We start from the raw sequence: 24,013 nt of genomic DNA on the forward strand, positions 1-24,013 counted from the left end.
TTCAGGGTGTTCAGGGTAAAAAATGGTTTTTATCTGTTGATTTAAGAAGTAGCTTTTGGCAAATCCCTTTGAGAGTACAGGACAAGCCTCTTACAGCATTTAGTCATAACTACAGCTTGTAACATTTTCAGCGCATTCCCTACGGGACGAAGACAAGTTCAGCAGCTTTAATTAGAACATTAAATATAGCATTAGGTGATGACACAAGGGATTTCGCCACAGTTTATATTGACGATCTGGTCATATCTTCTAGGATCTTTGAAGAGCACTTGTATCACTTAGAGACGGTTTTTATTAAGTTAGTGTGTGCTGGTTTTACTTTGAAGTTAGACAAGCGTGTTTTTGGTAGTATGCCACAAAATGAATTAGTGAGAGTTTTGGGGATCACCAAGGAGCCACAGTGTACTGCTGAATTTTATATAAGATTGGCCAGAGAAAATCTAGTAAAATCTGGCAACCTTCGAAAGAAGCAGCAAAAATGTAAGGTACTGGATGAATTTGAGGTAGGTGACCTTGTTCGTTTGAGAGTTCCCATGATGTTGAACAGTGAAGATATTCACAAAGTTTTTCCTTTTATATCAAGGACCTTATCATATACATAAGGTATACATACAGCAAGATGCTGTCAAGATGGTGTGTGTGTGTGTGTATGTGTGTATACGAGAGACATGAGTTCATTACAAGGTTATGTCTGTTCTCCTTATGTAATGCCATGTATAGGGTAATCTAGAATTTGATTTACTATAACAAGGATTATTAATATTGGAGATTAAGATTTGTAGATTCCCCGCAGATTATATGAAGTCATCCTAAAGACTTGCAATAATTGTACACTAGGCTAAAACCACGTGAATGTGTTAGTATACAGTAATAAAGTTTCATTATGAATCCACCTGTTCAATACATGAGATTAGTCACTTGCAATGAAATAGCCAACCAGGCTAATACAAACAAAAAGAATAGATATCTGAATCTCAAAATCAAAATCAGTAAGATATCCAAAGATATTTGGTTCTTGAAAGAATGTTTGAAATGTAAATTAGTACCTAGGTTTTTAAAATCTATACAAAGAAAAAACGTATAGATTTTATTAGGCATAGATATCAAGGATAATTAAATAAAAAACCACCTATTCAATACTTTCCACGTTTAATGTGGTTATTATCTACATGATTTTATGTAGACTTATTTGGTCAGGTACATGTTTCACCCATTATTTTGGGCATCTTCAGCCTGTGAACAACCTTTAGGTCAAGGTTTGGGACCTTTTTAACCAATATAAACATACTAATATATACAACATATACATTATATACAATATATACAAACATAAGTCAATACAGTAAAGTTTTTTGGTCCTAATCTATCTAATATGGAAAATGTCCAAAACTAAAATGGATCTTCTTTTCGGTGAAGAGGATTGTATATCGGGGTTTATGCCTGTCACCAGACACGATACGTCAAGTACTTAATATGATATAGGGGTCACATAAACCCCGATATACAATCCTCTTCACCGAAAAGAAGATCCATTTTAGTTTTGGACATTTTCCATATTAGATAGATTAGGACCAAAAAACTTTACTGTATTGACTTATGTTTGTATATATTGTATATAATGTATATGTTGTATATGTTGTATATATTAGTATGTTTATATTGGTTAAAAAGGTCCCAAACCTTGACCTAAAGGTTGTTTACAGGCTGAAGATGCCCAAAATAATGGGTGAAACATGTACCTGACCAAATAAGTATACATAAAATCATGTAGATAATAACCACATTAAACGTGGAAAGTATTGAATAGGTGGTTTTTTATTTAATTATCCTTGATATCTATGCCTAACGTCATCTTCAATACGGAACAATAATGAGAGTTGTTACTTGTAAAATAGATTTTATTAATCAATATTTAAATATAATGTATTGAACAGGTGGATTCATAATAAAACTTTATTACTGTATATCAACAGATTTCAATACGGATTAAAACATGAGATTAGTCACTTGCAATGTGTTAGTATGTGTGAAGACACAGTTGTACAGCAAGGACGTATAAAACACAGGAAAGAGTAATACGGTATATTTTGTTTATGTTAATTTTGTACAGATGTAAATTGTTGCATACACTGGATTCATTAAATCAGCAAGATATGATGAACATTTGAAAAAGTGAGACATCAGAAGCTCGCTAAGTTATAATATTGTGATTCTTTTTAGGAAATTTTGAAGTGTTAAATATTATCTGTTTTAATTAAGTTGTATGTGGAATCATCAAGATGACAGACAGACAGTTGTAGAAGACACCAAGATGTAAATTTTGTAAAATATTGTTTCATATGTTATGCTGTACAAGGAGGCAATGTAGGGCTGCTTTACACACAAGTGTAGAAATACAAGTGAAATGTAAGTGGCAGAGTGTAGGTGTGAGCCCTCAACTGAAGTGCCACTTGTTTCGGGCTCTTGGTGGTACGCCATTTTAAATTATTGTTTATATATAAATATATAGGGTATTTATCATCCATTTAACATCATCATCTTATTTTTTGTATCACGGCTATAACGTATTCTGAATGAACGACTTCTTGAGTGAAGTATTACATCATCATTCGTATTAACAGCTTGCAGTAAATTTCCAGTAGCCGAGGTCAGGAGACCGGACTCACCATGCTAATTTTAGCCCATTACCAGGAAACGTATGTCATCAAGCTTGCAAGAGATCTTACCTTTTCCATACTCTGAAGAGACGGTTATAGCCTTGTTAACGCCTACTTTTCGAAGTACAAATAAATAAAGTTTTGGTATTTCCACCTATTCAATACAAAATTTAATGCTGTATTCAACTACAACATTTATATAATTATACAGTACTAGTTTCGACACATAATAGTGTCATCCTCAGCTGTAATTGAAAAATAGGCATACATACAATTCATAATAAGACTTAAAGTAAAGGGTGTGGAAAAACTATTTAAAACTGTTTTGAAAATATTAACACATTAAAAACATTTATAACAAGTGAAAAACTTGCAAGTCAGTTATATGTTAAAAGAGTTCATTAAGGTCTCTTTATGGACAGCCGGTTGTGATGTTCTTGAATTTGTGCTCTTGATAAAATACTGTGTTTCATTCATGTGTATAATGCAGCAATATCTTAAAAGTTGTGAAGGCTTGCAATTTTTAGTTTATGTCCTAGGCTTATGAGGTGGAAAACATTCAGATGGCTTCTTAAGATCTTACTAGAGCGTATGTTTTTTAGTTCAATATGGAACCTGTAATGAAATGAAACGCCGTTAAAAAACTTATGTTGGAATTGTCTGAATCTGTACAACCTAAATGATAAAGATGAAATGTTTTTAAAGGGGGAAGACTCACCTCAAACTGCTGTGGGACGAACCTCCTGTTAGCCATACACTATGACCGGCGAGACAGCATTGAGTGCGTGTTCGCAGTCAGACGATGTTAAGAGGGAGGAGTAGGGGCGGGCCGAGGCGGCGCGTGTGGATTTCGCATGTGGGGAGAATCAGGTGGGAGTGGGCTGCAGAACGAATACCGAGAGAACTTATTGCGTATTATGCGTAAAATTAAATTCTTGTTTGGAATCTGGACTTTATTAAGAAATGTTATCAAAAAGTCGAAAAGGACTTTCGGAGTTTCAGAAATATCATTAAGATTAAGACTGGCAAAGTATTAGTCTATATGAATGTAGCATAATTCCGTAGCGTCGAGTAATGGTCCTTTACTCAAAGATTCTAGTGTTTGGATATCCTGTTCCAAATTTGTGAAATTATGTTTTAAATCATGTATATGTTGCCCGACAGCAGAAAATCTATTATATTTTACTGCGTTGACATGCTCGGCGTATCTAATCTTAAAGTTGCGCCCTGTTTGCCCTAGGTAGGCGCTGCCGCAATCATTGCATTGAAATCTGTAAACACCTGAACTTAGATAAGGGTTGGATTTATTTAAGGTAGCTGTGTTGTGTAAAACATCGGAACTTTTATTATCTGTTCGAAAAGAAATCTTTACATTGTTCTTTTTAAATATCTTGGTAACTCTATGAATGCTATTATTAAACGTAAAGGTTGAATAAGAATTATGACTTGATTTATCCCTAATGAGCTTAGTTCGCAGGCAATGTTTAATCTTACTGATTATGCCTTCAATAAAAGTCGTCTTGTAGCCGTTAGCATGAGATATTTTACGGATAATATTTAACTCTTTATTTAAATCGGTTTTTGACATTGGAATTCTAAAAGCGCGGTCTACTAGGCTGAAATAAGTGGGTCTTTTATGAACTTGTGAGTTACGCTGGTTTGTGTTGGCTTCCTATAGATGCTGAAAGAAAATGACGGGGGCTGTCTCTTAATAGTTAAATCCAAATAGTCAATTAATCCGTTATTTTCAGTCTCCAAGGTAAACTTGATGTGCGGGTCTATGTCATTGAGTTTATTTAAAGTGATCTTAGCATCTACTAGCCTTTCATCTAACACTACAAATACATCGTCTACATACCACGACCAATAGTGTATATTGTTGAACGTGTTGTTATTAATCCCGGAACCTTCCAAAAAATCCATATAGATTTCTGCAAGTATCCCTGAGGCGGGAGATTTTATTTATAAATCGTGTTGTCAAAAGTGAAATAATTGTTGTTGATTAACAACTTTAATAAACTCATAAAGTCCTGTATCTCTAGTTTACTAAGGTGACTAAGTTTTTAAATTTTTATATATGATCGGTATTATTTTACTGGTATTAACACTTGGGAACATGTTAACCACGTAGAACGAATGTATTGTGTGATATGGTTGTAGTTCAAAGTTACTCAAATTATTAACTAATTCAATGGTACTCTTAATTGATTTGTTAGCAATATCTATAATATTGTTTTAGAAATTTCTGAGTGAACTGTGCTACCTTGTAAAAAGGACTTGGTCTGTAATTAATTATCGGCCTAATGGGGATTCCGGTCTTGTGGATTTTTGGAAGGGCTTTTACTATTGGAAGCCCTGGGTTCATGTTAATTTGGTTTTTTCTTGTTCTGTAAATAGAAATTTTGTTTTCTTTAGCGTTTGTTTTAATTGTTTTTGAAGTATCTGTGTTGGGTCTTTCTTAGTCACTGTGAAAGTCTTATCTTCAAAAGAAGTTTTAGTCTTTTGAATGTAATCCGTCTTGTGCATGTTAACTGTCGTATTACCTTTATCCGCCTTGGCTACGATAAGTTCTTCATCTGTAATCTTCCTTTTAAGATCTATGAGGTGCTTTCCTTCGGTAAAGGTAGCTTCTGAATTGCCACCGGTTCTATTATTATTCGTGATGAAAATTTTTTCTAATTGTCTTTTTACATCTGTCCTAACATCGTCTTGCAAAACCTGTGGCATTTTTCGTATTGCTACTTCAGATTCTATCACTAATTTGGAAGCTATGTTGGCTAAGTTACCATTAGGCCAATTGTGTTTGGGCCCTTTAGACAGAATACTCGTTTCTAATTCATTTAAAACAATTTTAGATAAGTTAAGTAGAGGAGTATGGAATTGATTCATTGAATCTTTATTGGCATTATATTTAGGATTATTAGCGGGGGTTGTTTTGCTAGAGACTACTTCATTATGTAACATATTGAGTTTCTTTTCTAGTGTTGTTTGTTTGATATTAAGCAAATTGGTAAGCTTATCTTGAACCTGAGCTTGAAAAAGGTTCCATTGAGCCGTAGTGAGTAAGTTGTGGCCTTGAGGTGAGCCTCGTTCAGTTTCTGGTTTAAAAAGGATTTTTTCTTATGAAGAAACTTTAGTTCATTCTTTAACCATAACTTTTTAGGTTTTAAATGAACATCACTTTGGTGTTTAAGAACTTTATGTTTTCTGAAAAAACTCTTAAGGAATTTAGGGGTCAAATTCTGTGCAATACACTGTTTAATAAATTTTATGTCTTTGCCTATTTTTCCTACTTTGAATCTTAAGCCCATATATTGGTAGGCTGTGGTTTTTGCTTGGTGAGCTGCTTCATTTAACGTAAGAAATTTCATTATTCCGTATTGAACTAAGAATTACAAATAAATAACTAAATAAATAATAAATAACTAAATAAGTAAGATCTTAAGAAGCCATCTGAATGTTTTCCACCTCATAAGCCTAGGACATAAACTAAAAATTGCAAGCCTTCACAACTTTTAAGATATTGCTGCATTATACACATGAATGAAACACAGTATTTTATCAAGAGCACAAATTCAAGAACATTGCAACCGGCTGTCCATCGAGAGACCTTAATGAACTCTTAACATATAACTGACTTGCAAGTTTTTCACTTGTTATAAATGTTTTTAATGTGTTAATATTTTCAAAACAGTTTTAAATAGTTTTTCCACACCCTTTACTTTAAGTCTTATTATGAATTGTATGTATGCCTATTTTTCAATTACAGCTGAGTATGACACTATTATGTGTCGAAACTAGTACTGTATAATTATATAAATGTTGTAGTTGAATACAGCATTAAATTTTGTATTGAATAGGTGGAAATACCAAAACTTTATTTATTTGTAATTCTTAGTTCAATACGGAATAATGAAATTTTCTTACGTTAAATACTTTTTGAAGTTTGCTACCTGACGATTTGATTTCCCGGCAAAGTTCAACCTATGTAAATGGACGTTATGGAACAAGATGATGGATAAACAGCAACGGCTAGGAGAAGGGATAGTACATCAGATTTTACTGGACCATGTGATATGGTTGAGGGAGGGAGACTTTGGAGCCTATATATATCAACGACAAGAGCAGGAGGGGGCTTTTCTATCGGACAATTCTAATCTATCATCGAAGGAGGGCTGTACGTCTTACATCGGAGAAGGTCTTAACTGCTGAAGATCTTAACTTAGTTCACTTTGCATCTGAGTAGAGCACTACTCAAAATTACTCTCAGTGAGATCTGATTATCTCAATGACGAGAGTTAAAGTCAACGAGAGACCGGTTTTGACTGGTATAGGACAGGAGAAATTTTGTTATGTACTTAGTTACGCTACAGTTCTGTAATTACATAAAATCAGCTTCATGGTCCGTATCGCACTTTAACAGATTCACAACTAAGTACTGTATTTCCCGGCATAATCGTCGCATCCTTTATTTTCAATACAAAAATCGGACTTTAAACATTTATTTGCATAATCGTCGCATGTCCAAATTTTGTTTACCAATCTGGTTAAAAGGTAAATGGAACTGCAATGTAAGTTGCACATGAATGCACGATTTAAATACGCGTATGGTTTATGGGCAATTTGGTAACACAGTCACATTTGCGAGATGTTGCACAACGTATAAATAAATAATACCGGTATATGTACGACGCATGGCTTACCGGTAGGCTATCGGCAGTTTGACAATGTGGTCGCGAGACAGTGTACAATTTATTCACCACCTACATATTATGAGTTCTCATTTGAAATACATAAGGCTGTAAGTTATCGCTTATTGGCAACGTTGCCAGGAAATACCGGTACCAACACACACTTGTCTTCTAGAATTCTGCGTTATTACAACCAGCCGCCCCCTGGCACAACAGTCGCAAAGGACCTTGGCCTAGCAAGCGACCGCTGCTCAGCCCGAAGGCCTGCAGATTACGTGGTGTCTCACCGTCAGATACCAGTAGCTCCTCAATTGTAATCATGTAGGTTGAGTGGACCTCGAACCAGCCCTCAGACACAGGTAAAATTCCCTGACCCGGCCGTGAATTGAACCTGGGGCCTCCGTGTAAGAGGCAGGCATGCTACCCCTACACCATGGGGCCAGCTCCTATGTTGTGGCGCACAAAGTGAAATCCAAAACGATAACGCAGATTTCCACGGAATTATTCAGCTTACGGTCAGCCGAATTATTTACGATGTCTCAGTTATCATCTCTAGACTCTTATCTTACTACTACGTCATAAACTCATAAGTGTCCGGGCATGGGATGAAAACTTTTACCCAAGCAGTCAAAATAATTATTATCCAATGGTATTAAAGTTTTATTTTATAAACTCGTCAGTAATGTAATGTAAAATCATCAACAACTGGGAAGAAATATTAACCTAATTACCGTATGTTTAAAAGAAATTGAAAAAATGAATGTTTGTTACTGACGTCTCAGAACACGGTCACAGAACTACAGCTGATCCACACCGCGCTAGCTAGAGCGATGTATGACGACGTCCGTGCTGCGGTATGTGAGCTTTGCGCAAGCGCACTAGTGTGTCGCAACCAACGAGCTCAACTGATAAGAAATTGCTGCATGCTTCCTTGCTGCCTAACAGTATTGGCTGCTCTGGAATGGACAGATCACAGATGCATTTATTTGTTTGTGACTGACATGATGCGTGAGAATTTAAGTTTTTAATTTGTTTTTGGGGTGTTTGTAGAAATAATTTATTTTAATAGTGAACAATTACGGAAAGTCATTTATATTGCAAAACATTAACGTGTGAAGCATTTATAAGCGATTATGGGTAAATTTATAAACTATTCTGCGGGCTTCAAGCTAAATGTAATTGCCTTCGCTGAACAGCACGGGAACATAACTACAGAAAGAAAATGTTCAGTGACTGAAAAGTTGGTGCGTGACTGGAAGAAATTAAAAAACAAGCTAAAAAGCACAAACCCTTCTAGACGTGCGTTTAGAGGCCCTAAAACAGGGAAGTTTCCTATAATTGACAAAGAAGTGTTTATGTACGTCAATGAAATACGTAGCAATGGTTGCAGTGTATCATATGAAATGTTTTTTTTTTTTTTTTTTTTTTTTTTTGCTAGGGGCTTTACGTCGCACCGACACAGATAGGTCTTATGGCGACGATGGGATAGGAAAGGCCTAGGAGTTGGAAGGAAGCGGCCGTGGCCTTAATTAAGGTACAGCCCCAGCATTTGCCTGGTGCGAAAATGGGAAACCACGGAAAACCATCTTCAGGGCTGCCGATAGTGGGATTCGAACCTACTATCTCCCGGATGCAAGCTCACAGCCGCGCGCCTCTACGCGCACGGCCAACTCGCCCGGTCATATGAAATGTTACAAATTAAGGGACGGGAAGTAGCGCGCAAACACAACATAACTCAGTTTAAGGCGAGTCGTGGATGGATTAAGGGGTTTGTGCGACGACACAATCTGTCAGTGCGAAGGAGAACAACACTAAGCCAAAAGTTGCCTGCTGATTACACGGACAAGATTGTAAATTTTCACCGATTTGTCATATGTTTGCGCAAGGAAACTTCGTACTTGCTTTCTCAAATCAGTAATGCCGATCAGACTCCAATCTTTTTAGATATGCCTCGCAACAGCACTATTGCGCTAAAAGAATCACGGAGTGTATTAATGAAAACCAGCGGTAGTGTGAAGTTGCGATGCACGGCAATGCTAGCCATTACAGCTGACGGAAGAAAGTTGCCGCCTTACATCATTTTCAAGAGGAAAACGATGCCTAAGAATATACAGTTTTCCTGTGGAATTCATGTACGAGTGCAACCAAAGGGTTGGATGGACGTAGAACCCATGCTGGACTGGGTTAAAACTGTGTGGGATAGAAGACCCGGTGCACTACTAAAACAACCAGCTCTGCTTGTTTTAGATAGCTTCTGACGTCACCTCATGAACGAAGTGAAGCAACTTCTCAGTAAAAATAAGACACGACAGATAGTCATTCCTGGTGGCCTAACATCTGCTTTGCAGCCACTAGACGTATGTATTAATAAACCCTTTAAAGACCACTTACGTCGATTTACAACAAGTGGATGATGAGCAGCGATCAGCAATTGACGCCCGCTGGAAATATCAGGCGTCCACCCTTGGACTTGTTATGCTCGTGGGTGATGAAGAGTTGGGATCTTATACCACCTGAACTACAGTAGTCTCCAAGAGCTTCAAAAGGACTGGGATTTCGAATGCACTAGATGGATCCGAAGATGACGCAGTGTGGCAGAGAGACGAAGAATCTGATACTGGTATTAACAGCGGCGAGGACGGCGCATCAGATACCGAAACCTGCGATAGCGACACAGAAGATCTGGAATAAATTGTGTACCGGTAAGTCTGTATTTCACAACAAAGCGATAATTTTTTGCAAGTGTAATATTTTAACTTTAATACTCAAATTAATGACAATTAACCCTTAGTCCTCCCTTTCTTCCGAACACTCCTGCTTCTCCGCCTCCATTTAAGGATCTGCTTGCAGAGGGATATGTGACAGCACAAACATTTTGACACCATATTTATAAAAATCAACTAAATCAAACACAAAATAAATATAATACAAGTACAATACAGTATTCAGGTGCATCTTCAGTATTTTCAAACCTGAACTTTTTTTCAGAGAGTCACTTTTTGTCTGTAATAGTGCGTTGTGTGGAACTTCCCAAAACACTCGCCGGGATGTAATCCAGGCTTTTTCACAAGTATTGCTGAAAAACACAGTTTCACGTCGTAATTCAGGCTTACTGTTCACTGCCATATTTAGGATTTTGCCTATAAATGCTTTTAATTCAGGAAGATTAACATCTATCCACGACCTCCTAATAGACTCACGTGTCGGGGGGCGAAATCTTTTGAATGTTTACACCAGCATACTGGTTAGTCTCGCACAAAATTTCCGGCAATAACTCGTCAGTCATGAATAATTGGAAAAAGTCATGTTTACTCAACTTTGCGGTGGTTTATAACCTGACGTACCTGTGAATGGGCTTTTGAAGTAAAAGTCAGTGTCACAGTATTTCCTCCAGTCATCAGTAGATGCACCACCACTGCCATTTAGTATAATTTTCTCATTTTCAGGATTTTCATCATACAACTCACCAACACAATGTTGTTCCGCAATATCTTCCTCACCACTTAATTGAAAATCACTCTCACTATCGCTGAAATCAACGTCACTTTAACCTAAAAGTCCGACTATTTCTTTCTCATGCTGCTCGATCGACGCCGTGTTGCTAAGCAACGTTAGTTTGCAAACTCACATCGTCTACAAAGAATGTGCACAAAACCGGATTTCAAAGAGATTATAGCTATACATGGCTTCAAATTGTCGTCGAAGGTTGGCAGTAGCTTACTGTACCTGTAATACATTCACGCGTAACCCGAAAAAAGAGTTATATAGGGAAGAAAATCATGTCGGGCATTGCCCGGCATAGAATCTATGCGGGATATTATCATTGTCGGGCGTGGCCCGCTGTGTGAGTGCTAAGGGTTAACTTAATACGTTCATTTTTATTTTAAGGTTGGAAAGACGTTTGCCGAATTGTTGCGAATAATTATGAATTTTGTTTTAGACTATTTTAATTATTTTGATGTATAAACGCGGGTATTACGCGCATCTTAAATTTGTATGAAATACAATTTAGTTATAAATAAATATTTTGAGTAATACAAATACTAGTATTAAAAATTATTCGTATAATGGTCGCACCCTACTATTTTTTAAAAAATTTTGGTATAAAAAGTCCGACAATTATGCTGGGAAATATGGTATTTTTTATTTTCCACCTTGTCGATACATTAATTGCTTAAGGCAACTTATTGGTTAAAAGTGGCACAGGTTTCATATATTATTAACATCTTCAGCCACATAACATTGTTTAGATGAAAAATTCATATACAACAAAGTATCAATGCTTGAGAGGAATTGTCTTTAAAATTAACATAAGAAGATTAAATGACATCAAAAAGAAAAAAATACTCAGGAGAAAATATATAAATTATTTCTGCAATTGAAAGCAGTTGTCAAGGAAACACTTGTACAATAGTCCTTGTCAAGGAAACACTTGTACAATAGTCCATAGAGAATATGTCCTAATGAATATTCTTTTCTTAAAAAGCTCATGAAAAAAAGAGGGCAATTTATAAATTAAATTTATACATTTATAACTAACTGACGAAATGAAGAAATCTAGATTTCATAATGTGGCTCCTATTACTATTGCAGATGAAAATAACACTAATTCCTAGTTGTCAATTCTTTTTAAACCTGCTTTCCTCTGGAACAGTATCTCCTGTATTTTTTACGGTCTTGTGTCTGGTGTAGTAGTGATGCGTTCTTTCTTGTTCATGTACTTGAGGAGGTGGAGGAGTGGGGGATATTTTTTGTTTTACTTTTCCAAAAGTTGTTTTATTATCCTATTATTTAATCTAGAAAGATGACAGAAAAAGGCAATTCTTCTTTTTCTCATCGTATCTATTATAGATTCACTTTCCCTATAAACCACTGCATTAGGCAATAGTCTCCATTGTCCATCCACCTGATGTTTTTTATTAATGATTGTTCTGAGTATCCTTCTGTCAATCTTTTGCAGTTTATCAGTTGTTGCTTTGGTGTTCAATTTATGTTTCACAAGCATAAGTCGCTTCAGGTTTAATGACGGAACAGTAATGTTGAAGTTTAGCATTTATTGAAAGAGATTTTTTCTTGTACACTGGCCATGTAATTCATTGTGCTTTTTTTAACTTAAATGTTCTGTTGATGATTTTTCATCGGTGTTCCAAGTTATAATTTCACCAAGATCATCATCATCATCATCATTTCTCTTTATCCAGCTGTAGCCGGGTAGGGGCAAATATGGTTCCTCTCCACTTTCTTCGGTCTTTCCACCACTCCTCCTCCAACACTGTGTCCCAGTCCAGGTTTCTTTCTATAATGCTGCGTTGGATGGTATCCTTCCATCTCAATCGTGGTCGTCCATGGCCTCTCCTTCCTTGGATTTGCATTTCCATCACCTTTTTTGGCATTCTTTCGTCGCTCATTCGCTTTATGTGCCCAAACCATTTTAGTCGGCTCTTCTCTATTCTATCATTCATTTTTTCCACTCCAATTTCTTCCCGGATTTTCTCATTCCTTATTTTGTCTCGTCTACTCTTCTGTATCATACTCCTCAAGAATTTCATTTCGGCTGCCTGTATTCAACTCTCATCCTTCACCAAGATATTTAAACTTATTCACAATTTTAACTTGTTTGGTATTGGCTAAGGTAATGGTTGGTGCTGTAATAGGGAAGGTTAGCATTATTTCTGTTTTCTCATATGAAATTTGCAATCCAACTTTTCTTGCTATGTTATCAAGTTCTTCTATTTGCAATTTAGCTTCTTCCATATCATTAGCAAGTAGTGCAAGATCATCAGCGAATGCTAAACAATTGAGTCTTATTTTTCTGCCAATTTTGATGTTAGGTTGACAGATCTTATTCCATTCCCGCATGATTTTTTCCAACACACAATTAAACAATAATGGTGTGCCCGTTGCATTATTGGGACGTGTTCCAAAAAGGCGCCTACGGAAGGTATAGACCACTCAAGCTAAAAAAGAGTACATAACAAAGTCGTAACATTTAAACACAATAGGAGGCCATGACTTACTCGAAACTACTATATTACGAAGGCGGTGCAGAACAGAGTAAAGCCAAGTAAAATAGAAGAGATTATTGAGAAAAAAAGACTTGAAAAAATTAACTTGAGAGAAAAAGTAAACTGATATCGCTCTGTGGAAATAAGGAGATTACTAAGATTCTAGTAGAAATACCGAGGAAAAGCTTCGATAATAATGAAGAAGACGGTGAAACAACATATAAAAACACGGTGGAAGATATAAAATACACCGAGAATTATGAAAATTCATCCAAATATGTGTACTGATTGTCCAGAAGTACAAGATCAGTTATACTACGAAAACAGAAACTGGAAGCCGTAGGAAGAGGAAACGATAGCAGAGAATTACTGTATTAAAAGAGAAGACATGGAAGAAATAATATTTCTGAAATAATTTAAATTCTGAAGATTTGAGCAAGACTACTATTATTTTACGCGGACTCAGAGTATTGGATGATTATTTCACAAAAGGAGACTGAGAAAAAGATATCTTAAGAGAAATATTAATTTAACAAAAGTCTAAAATGAATATGTACTTCTCAGAAATATTTGATCTTATCGGCAGTTTTTCCAAGAAGATGATGGTCTGCTAAACACCCAGATGGACCGACCTGGAGGGAGATTAGGCATAGATATCAACTTCTTCAATACGGAACAATAATGAGAGTTGTTACTTGTAATCTGGAGGGAGATATCATCCGAGCAATTAAAACTACCCGAGATGAGAGGAGGATGTCGCCCAGCCAGATCAACCTAAGATGACGAATCCAGCCAGACATCGAACCATGGCCAGAGTACTAGCCATGTGACGAGTGGAAGCAGAGCAACTGAGGCCCAAGATGACGAAAGACGAGCCAAGTGTTTATAATAAGTAACATAATTCTTAATTCATATATTTTTGTGGCATATACGGTAGAATAGAATAGCCTAAGTATGAGATAATTAAGTGTGCAAGTGAAACGTTGATGTGAAGTGCATTATACTTAAGATACTAATGTTATATTAAGTCAGTATAGAATTAGAAGGATATCTCGTGGAGTATGGTTACATATTAACAAGTGATTCAACGAGGTAAATGAGAATACGGTTAAGAAGGAAAGTAACATAACAGCTGATTCCAAAGAGTGTCAAATGATGAATAATATCTATGAGTTTCGTAAGCCATCCAATCTTAGATTACGTCACTAGTGGATAGCGTATTGAGAAGTGATATTTAGAGTCAAGTTATTCCTTGTCGAATAATATTCTTAAAAGTACATATACAGTATTTAAGGTTATGCATCGTATTTTTAAAGCGAATTAGTCAATGATGGTTATGAATTTCATGTTTTTGGTCCGTATTGAACAATATATAAGTAATAATAATAATAATAACTTAAATGTTTCCACCTTTTCAATACAATGTATTCACAAGATTACAAAATTATACGGTACTAGTTTCGACCCATCTAGGGGTCATCATCAGCCGTATTGGAGCAAAGATCATTTGTGGCGAAATCCTAAGACAATATTATTTTTTTTTTTTTTTTTTTAGTCAATGGAAAAGAATATTTACGCGGAGAAAAACGTTATGTCTCAATAGTAGCAAATGATATAAAGAAGGTTATACATGTTGAGTATAGATATTGAGGACGTTAAAAGTGTATTAACTGAAGGTTATAAATGATAGTATGGAGTTTTATGAGATGATTTAAGTATAATATTACGCGTCGTGATAGTTAATGAGACATATATGTGATGAATAGATGTTAAATATGAATGGAACTGATGCAGTTAGACGATGCAAATACTGAAAAAGAATACACCGCGGGAGTAACTTATAATAAGGTATGGATGGTTAAAATTCATATACAGTTGAGAATTGAAGATGATATGATTGTAATTACAGCTGTTAATAGATAGATATATGTGTTTCGTGACGTATTCTCAGAAATATGAAATGTGAGGTAGGCAAGATGATATATGTAGCTGACGTACAAGCATAATACCGAGATGTTACACTGCAAATACTTGTTGAATTTCTTGCACATGTGATATATTTAAGATAAGCTTAACGGCTGAACGCATATTGAGCCAAGATGAAATGAATTAAGAATTATACAGGTAGGATAGGGAGATAAATTATTTTATATGTTGAGTATTATTTTACATTTTAAGCTAGAATTTTAAATGAGTAAATATTAGACTAGGAGCCATAATTTAAGTGGCAGTAGGGTCGAAAACCTTAGCACGTCAGTCGTCATAATGCTGTTCATCATAGTGATATTCGACGCTAACGAATTCAGATATTTAATATTTTCAAATGTGTAAATTATGTGGAGGAATCCTGAATTTTTCTTAATTATGATGTAATTGTGTCATATTAATGCAAATGAATGATTAACATAATTTTTCAAGGATAATTAGGGAAGATTTGACTTCATTTCAGAAACACTGAATTCACAATAACATGTTCATTTATTGATAAGCCAGCGCTGACTTAAACTTTAATTTCTACGGAATAATATTTATTTTTGAAACAATAATTATGGAGTTCATGAAGATATTTATTCTCATTTCTTTCAATAATTTATTAGGTTAATAAATATGTTTCTTCATTATTTTCATAATTCAATGAGTGATCATTTATAGTGGTAGATAGCAGACTGACTTAGTATGTAAGGTAATTTTTATGTGACTTGCGTTATGAAATTATGGTTGAAGATAAATTTGCGAATTTATGCAGTAAGGTGAAGATGTTCATCGGACAGTATCGCGTACGGTCGTTGGTTCTTTCTTGGAATTCACGTAAAACCTGACTTATAGAAAAATTAAACATTTTTCTTGCTGATGGATACCCTGAGACTACATCTGACTAGCCGGAGTGATAGCTGTGTCTCACCTGGACGCGGGTAGGGTGCAATGGTGAGAGTCCATCTCCCTGCCGAAGTCCAGTATTAATGTCAAGTGGCTTTGAGAGTTCATTTCTAAATCTGACTTTAGATTTAGTGTTCTTAAGGGTAATTCCAATAAGGCAAATAAGTTTTGGATGTATTATTATTATTGTTATTATTATTATTATTATTTCATCTATGATATTATTACTATTATTATTATTGTTCCATTCAATTTTACAATGCTTGTTGCTTGCATGATTGTAGTCAAATTGTTACGTGTATATATATATGTGTAGATTAACACTAAAAAAACATGTACAGTAAGAGTTGCTGTATATCAGATGTGGATGTAGTGTGTGCAATAACTTGTGACATTGTAATATTGCGAAATACTGCTGGAGTATCTGCCGAGTCATTGCTACGTCATCGTGAGCATTTAGCGGTGAGCTCACTTTCTTGAAGATACCTAGGGTGTCGCCGGCGGTTTCACTATAGGGTGTAACATTTGTCGCGAGGAGGGAGTAGATCATAGTTATTCCTGGAGATTGCGTAGGTGTGTCAACTAACGTCTATATAAGGTGGCTGCATATTGTAGCGTCAGTCATTAAGTGAACGAGATGGAGAAGCCTCAGTCAGTCATTAAGTCAACAGGAAGGAGAGGCCTCAGTCGGTCATTAGTCATTAGTTAAATGGAAGGTGAACAGTGAAGAAGTCAAATGGATAAGTGAACAGTCATTGAGTCAACAGGAAGGAGAGGCCTCAGTCAGTCATTAGTTATTAGTCAAGTGGATGGTGAACAGTGATGGAGTCAAGTGGAAGGTGAGATCTCATAATCTATAAGTTTCATTTCCGTATTGATTATATTCACAAATATGAAGATTTGAAGCTTCCACCTAATCAATACATATATTTATTATTATTGTTCTACAGTACCGGTTTTGACCTTGTGAAGGTCATCTTCAGCTGATAATCATAACATACAATTAAAACATCACAATAAGAATGTCACATGGTATGGGTGAAAACATAGTCATTACAATTGTTCTAGTTTAAATAATCACCTACAATAACTGATATAATAATTAAAAAGTTAACATTACTGTATGTACACGAATGATGTATGTTAAAAATACGTTTTCTTAAATTATAAAGGTGTCACATAGTATGGATAAAAACGTTATCAAATGTTTTTCGTGGACATTTCACAATTCAAGAATATTGTATATTCAATATATATCACCTGTGCATATAATAGTAGTGCAAAGTTTTAACTCTCATACCGATTAACGTAGACGAAGATAAGACAAAAAACATTTGATAACGTTTTTATCCATACTATGCGACACCTTTATAATTTAAGAAAATATATTTTAACATACATCATTCATGTACATACAGTAATGTTAACTTTTTAATTATCAGTTATTGTAGATGATTATTTAAACTAGAACAATTGTAATCACTATGTTTTCACCCATACCATGTGACATTCTTAGTGTGATGTTTTAATTGTATGTTATGATTGTCAGCTGAAGATGACCTTCACAAGGTCGAAACCGGTACTGTAGAACAATAATATATAAATATATGTATTGATTAGGTGGAAGCTTCAAATCTTCATATAGGTGAGACCTCAGTCGGTCAGTGCAGTTGGATAGGATAGGCTTGCCACGAAGTCATAGGATAGACTTTCCATGAAGTCATATAGGACAGACTTACCAAGAAGTCATCACATGGATACTTATTCGTCAGTGAAACAAAAAGGATCATCACCAAATTAGGCTTGATACATCTACAGCAAATACCAATTCAAAGGAACACGTCGTAATTACACTCAAAGTATTGAAGGTACAATCAAGTGAACTAGTGAGGGATAAATTTCATGTATAATTGTTAAATATCCAGTCAAGAAGAATTCAAACTCATGCCTAGTTTCTTTCAGTTGCAATGTCATAATTTTATATTCTCATCTGTTCTATCGCAGCAAGTCTTACTATTTTTTCTATACAATTTAAAGAATATATTTTGTTCTATCAAATGAATTTATCGTATTATTTCAATCACAGAATTAGAGAACCTCAAATTTAATGGGGAAACCGAACGCCAATCTCCTTTTCCCAGAACTTATATGATATGTTGTCAGAAGTAAGTTTATTACCTCGCACCCTAGAGATATTCAAGAATCTCGTTCTCTTATTGCTGCACTGAGTTGTAGCGGGCGCCCTTCAAATAACGTAAGTGTAAATAATCAGGTAAGAACCAAGTGTGAGTACAAGGTCCAACAATTGAGTATTTTATTTAATGAATATTAATTTTCATTTTTTTCAATTTAAATTAAGGTTAGTATGTTTGTAAAGCTAGTAAAGGAGTTAGGAACCTCTACAGTACGTCACATGCGGAGCGTAACTATCATGTATAACGAGGTCTACCTGTACTTGCTGTAACCTTGGGGATGAAGTCCAAACAATGAGAAGTACATTTCTTTGCCAACAGTTTACCACATAAAAGCTGTAACTGACAAATCTCTTAAAACTTAGCTGTGGCAAAATGCTCATGCCTGATCAAGACCATGACAGTAGATATAAGCAGCCAACGACAAGTTAAGGACAGCTTTTACTACGTTAAAAACAAGGAGATACAATTCTAATTCAGTTGAATTTTTCTTCAGTGCACTGAGTCAAAAGGGGCAAATGGCAAATAAGACTGGAAAACTGCTTCTCTTAGTATGACTACATGTATGCCTGTCTCTTAGTCCCATTTCAAGATATGGCATCGGGGATGAGGCGAGATGAAATTACACAGTGTAACGGTATGATCCCTGCTAGTATCCAGAGTAACCAAACTTCGAAGCATGGACAACAGACATGCTGACAGTGACTGACAGGTGCTGGTAGGTCTCCACAGGGATCTGGAGCCATTCTGTCTGCAGTGCATCCCGCAACTCTTGAAGGGTGCATGGTAGAGGAGACAGACGACTAACATAACGATCGAAGTGGTCCCACAGATATTCAATGGGATTGGGTTCGGGGTTGTTTGGGGGGCCAGGTATGAACTTTGAAGTCTTGATCATGCTCTTCCAGCCACATGTAGCCGTGTGGCAAGGTGCATTATCACGTACGGGGGACGTGATCGCGAAGGATGGATTCATAACCATAACGATCAAAAGTGCCTTCCACATGGATGATGGAACCAAGAGAATATCATGAGAACATTCCCCAGACTATAACAATGCCCCAACACCTTGTGTTCATCCAGCAATGGTTGCAGGGAGTTGATTCTACGACATTTCTTGCCAGACACGTTGACGTCTATGCATTCTATGCAGCTGAAAATGTGACTTGTCGGAGAAGGCCACCCGTTGCCAATCATCAGCAGTCCAGTCACCATACTGCTGGGCAAATTTCAGTCATTCTTCTCTTGCAGTGGAAACATGTCTGGATGTCTCCTGGTTTATTTGGATAGTGAGCTGTTCCACTGTAACCTGTTGGTTGGACTTCAAACACTGTCGTAGTCGACATTCACCACAGACATCAATCGCACGTGGAGCTCTGCAGTTTCCATGACAGTTATTCCGAATGGAACCATTCATCCAATCACAATACACCTTTACCACGAGGCACATGAACAGTTCACAAACGTCACCATTCCTGAAATGTGCCCCCCTTGGCCCAAAAGCCGATGATCATCCCTTTTTGCAACTCGATTAAATCACTTCCTTTACCCATGACAGTGAAAAGCTCAATATGTACAGCCAGCCTGTTGATTGCATTATATACCCCCTTCACTAGCCCATGTCATGGGGTACATGCTGTGGATGGTACTTCTAGCAGGTGGTCATAATAATGTGATTTGACTGTGTATCTGGCATGTTTTTATACCTCGATGCCCTTCCCGATGCCGACCTCAGCTGAGCAGCTAATGAAGATGAAAAGATGGTGAATGAAACAGGGTAAGGAAGTGGAAGGAATCGGTTGTGGATTATGTCCCAGCATTTGCCTTGAAGTGAAAATGGGAAACCATACAAAACCATTCTCACGACAGCTGAGAGTGGGGTTAACACACTTATCACCAGAATGCAAATTTGGCTTCATAACTGCACCATTTTAACACATAACCACTCTGCTCGATTCTTTTAGTATAAATAAAATTATTAGTTAAGAAGGAAGCCGTACATTTCCGTGTCAACTCAGTTAATGTAACTGTAAAGCTCTTCCATCTGTCAAACACTAATTATAACACCTATAAAACTATAAAAACACACTATTAAACAATAATAATAATGTTAATTATTTACGTCCCACTGACTACTTTTATGGTTTGCGGAGACGCCAAGGTGCCGGAATGTAGTCCTGCAGGAGTTCATTTACGTGCCAGTAAATCTACCGACATGAGACTGAGTATTTGAGTATTTTCAAATACCACTGGACTGAGCCAGGATTGAACCTGCCAAATTGGGGTCAGAAGGCCAGAGCCTCAACAGTCTGAGCCACTCAGCCCAGCACTATTAAACACAGAATGAAATGTTTCATAATTGAAAGAACATTATCAGATTCTATCAATTTACACTTCTTTTTTATGATTGATGAAAATTGTTCTTTTACAAATTTAGAAATATCTTATGTTGAAATTCTGCTTATACCGTTTAATACTTTAGAGTTGGAACTTATCTTAATGAAGTACTCCAGTAGTACGTCCTCTCTCCTTGCTAGTCCAACAAAGAGTGCAAGGGGGTCTAATGCTCTATCATTGGGTGAGGCCACCTGGCTAGTTTGTCGTAACTTTGTTATGACATGCTCCAGTAACATCAACTGTTACTTTAAAATGTACTTTTAATTTTAAATATTTACGTTTAAATACTTGAGATCCTGGAACTTATCTTAAAGATCTCTGCTGTTTGAAAAATTGTTACTCTGTCCTTATCATCTTTTCTCTTTCAAGTAGTTTATAAATTTATTTACTCAAAAGTTAGTTTTTGCAGACTGAAGAGCCTAACAGTTATAAATTAACTGAGTTGAAACTGAAAAGAGAGGGCTTCAGATTTAAAAAAAAACACCATGTCATTCTGTGTTTAATCCTTATGTTTTATAGTGTTGTAGGTGTCATAATTAGTGTTCGACAGACTGAAAAGCTTACATGAATAAAATAACGTAACAAAAAACTAGCCAGCCCATTAAATGTTCTTTAAAACAACCCCTATATAATTTAAAAAAAAAAAAAACATGACAATAATATCCACTGTCAGAGCCATTATAATCAACAGTCCGAGATCCAAGAAACTTGAGGTCTACAAGGAAATTTATTGTGTAGCAGTGATAGCAACCGTCGCATAGACATAATCGCCATTAACTGCAACAGAAGTTCAGGTGAAACAATAGATCCCACTATCTGATTTGAAGACTATTCCCAAAGGATTTGTAAAGTGTAGGGAAACATATAAATTGAAAAAATTTCAAGATCAGATTGTAACAACCATTATAAAATTTTCATTAGCAAACGTAGAGACACCATTTGTACAGATATCACAGCACTTCAAATTCCGCTATGAAGCTATGGTCGTAATACATTTCAAATTATTCCATACTGAATGTAAAATTGAATGTAAAACAAGACCTGAAAGGTTTCCACCTATTCAATACATTTTTTTATTGAAACTTAAAAGGTGCATTCTTCAAATTGCAAGAAAACGTTGACAATTTACACTAGAACAAGTGTGACTGTGATGAGAGGACATATTCTGCAATACACTCTGGCCCAGTTTCTTCAACGAATGTTACATGATAACCCAGCTGTTAAGCAGACTTAACACATAATTTAACAAAATGCCCGATTCATCAAGAATTGTAAACTCTAACAAATTCTTAATACTTGTGTTAAATTAACATGGCAGCAGCCCTCTGTTAGACCTCTTAACAGCTGTTAAAATTTCAAAATGGTAGCATGTAGAAGATGTAAGTTTGAAGCTTTACTGCTGTTTGAAGACTATTTATAAACTGAAGAAGGCAAAAGACGACCCATACTAAGAAAAAATTACTTTTTTAGAGTTATCAGAAGAAAGTTTTCTACAAAGATCTATTTACAAAGCCATAATGAACAAGGTACTAGAAGAAATTGAAAATAGGTTCAAGTTTCCCACAGATTGAAACTTATCATTGTCTCCAGTGCAGCAGTTGCTTATAGTCCTTAGATATTATGCTTCAGACTCTTCATGGGATTGTAGGTGACTATGTCTATGAGTGCAAGACAAAAGTGTGTAGAATTCTGCAAAGAATTCCTGCTTCCATTGCAGCATTAACAAGGCATTATATTATTTTCCCCTGCAGCAAAAGAATGCCCGAAAATTATTCAAGACATATCAATTATCACATTTTCCCGATGATGTAGGAGCCTTAGATTGCACCCATATAAGAATATATCGAATGCTGTGATATAACAGTCCGTTCTTTCATTTTTCAAGCACACTCGCATACTTTCAAATTAAATCTATAACATCATTTGTCTCGCATTCATCATAATAACGCTCTTGTTGCCTCTTACTTGACATGTTTATGTCTTAGCAGTCTCCGCTAACCATAACCTTAATAATGTCAACCATATGTGACAAAATACTATTTTCACATACCGCTAGGAGCACATTGTGTAAAGGAACAAAAGACACTCACTGCCAAACGCGTTCAGAAATCTCATGGAAATGTGTTAATTTGTCTCTATCAATTGTTTCATAACAAATGTTAGAAATGTGTTCATGAAACAGGATACGTTTAATCTAAGTGTAATAACAATTTATTTATTTTTATTTATTTATTTATTGACTTGTTTTATATGGCGGGACTAAGGCTATGAAGCCTGTTATTCTGTCCAACCATACATGAAGAGTTAAATATACACTAAGTTATCTACAATTTAATATCTTAATATCTTTTGTTTGCAAGATCTAGGCATAGAAACGAATGATCGAGTTATGTCCAAAAATAGCCATCTTCCCAACGTAAGGAAGGTCCGATAGATACTACGAGACAGAGAAGTTCAGTCATGGACGAAGTTGCCGCACAAAGGAAAGGGCGTTGGACTCTTCTAGGAATACACGCCAGGGAACAAATGGATAAGACATCACCGAGGCTTATCCTGTGCGGAATGGAGAGAGGCCATCAAGATGACAGCGAATGTGTGCGCCGTTTGCTCCATGCCAGGAAGGTCCCAGGACAACACCCTCTGTCGGCGCTGCCACAGAGAGCACGAAACTCTTGCCCATGTGCTGGGAGCCTGCCCTCACGGGGAGGTATTGAGAAATTCCCGCCATCATACAATACGACACATGATTGCGACCTCGCTGAGGGATCACGGTTTCACGGTGCACGAAGAGGTCGCTGGCCTAGCTACCGACGGGAGTATCACGACGTATTGACATGATAGCCTTTCAACCAGCTAGCAAGCAAGGACTAATCTTAAATCCCACAATACGCTTCGAGTCGAACGTTGGCCAGGCCGAAGAGGTGGACGCCGAAAAGAAGTCAATTTACCAGCCAACTGTAAACTACTATAAAGATAAATATCATCTAGACAATATTTCCGTCCATGGACTCATGATCGGAGCTCGAGGCACAATCCCTAAATTTCTTGTACAGCTATGGGATTCTCTCGGTCTCAGCCGGACACGACTTCACGACATCGCTATCGCCGCAATACGAGGTTCAGTGACCATACTCCCCAATCATCTATATAACATCTGAAGAACCGTATTGCAAATCTATTCCTGAGCCTTTTGG

The 24,013-nt window shown here is 36.3% G+C and overlaps 1 protein-coding gene across 7 annotated transcripts in view; it reads right to left on the reverse strand.

Annotated features, from left to right (window-relative positions):
* Positions 1–24,013, reverse strand: part of Dhod (dihydroorotate dehydrogenase 2) — a 126,825-nt gene that overhangs the window by 41,685 nt on the left and 61,127 nt on the right. The window contains exon 1 of one of the 7 annotated variants that reach the window (XM_067145891.2): positions 9,740–9,883. The exons of the other annotated variants lie outside the window; for them this stretch is intronic. The gene's annotated coding sequence lies outside the window, so the exon portion shown is untranslated. Of the gene's footprint in view, positions 1–9,739; positions 9,884–24,013 lie in introns of those variants that run through there. 7 annotated transcript variants of the gene reach the window in all.

The sequence above is a fragment of the Anabrus simplex genome, chromosome 4, assembly GCF_040414725.1.
Source record: "Anabrus simplex isolate iqAnaSimp1 chromosome 4, ASM4041472v1, whole genome shotgun sequence".
NCBI lineage: Eukaryota > Metazoa > Arthropoda > Insecta > Orthoptera > Tettigoniidae > Anabrus > Anabrus simplex.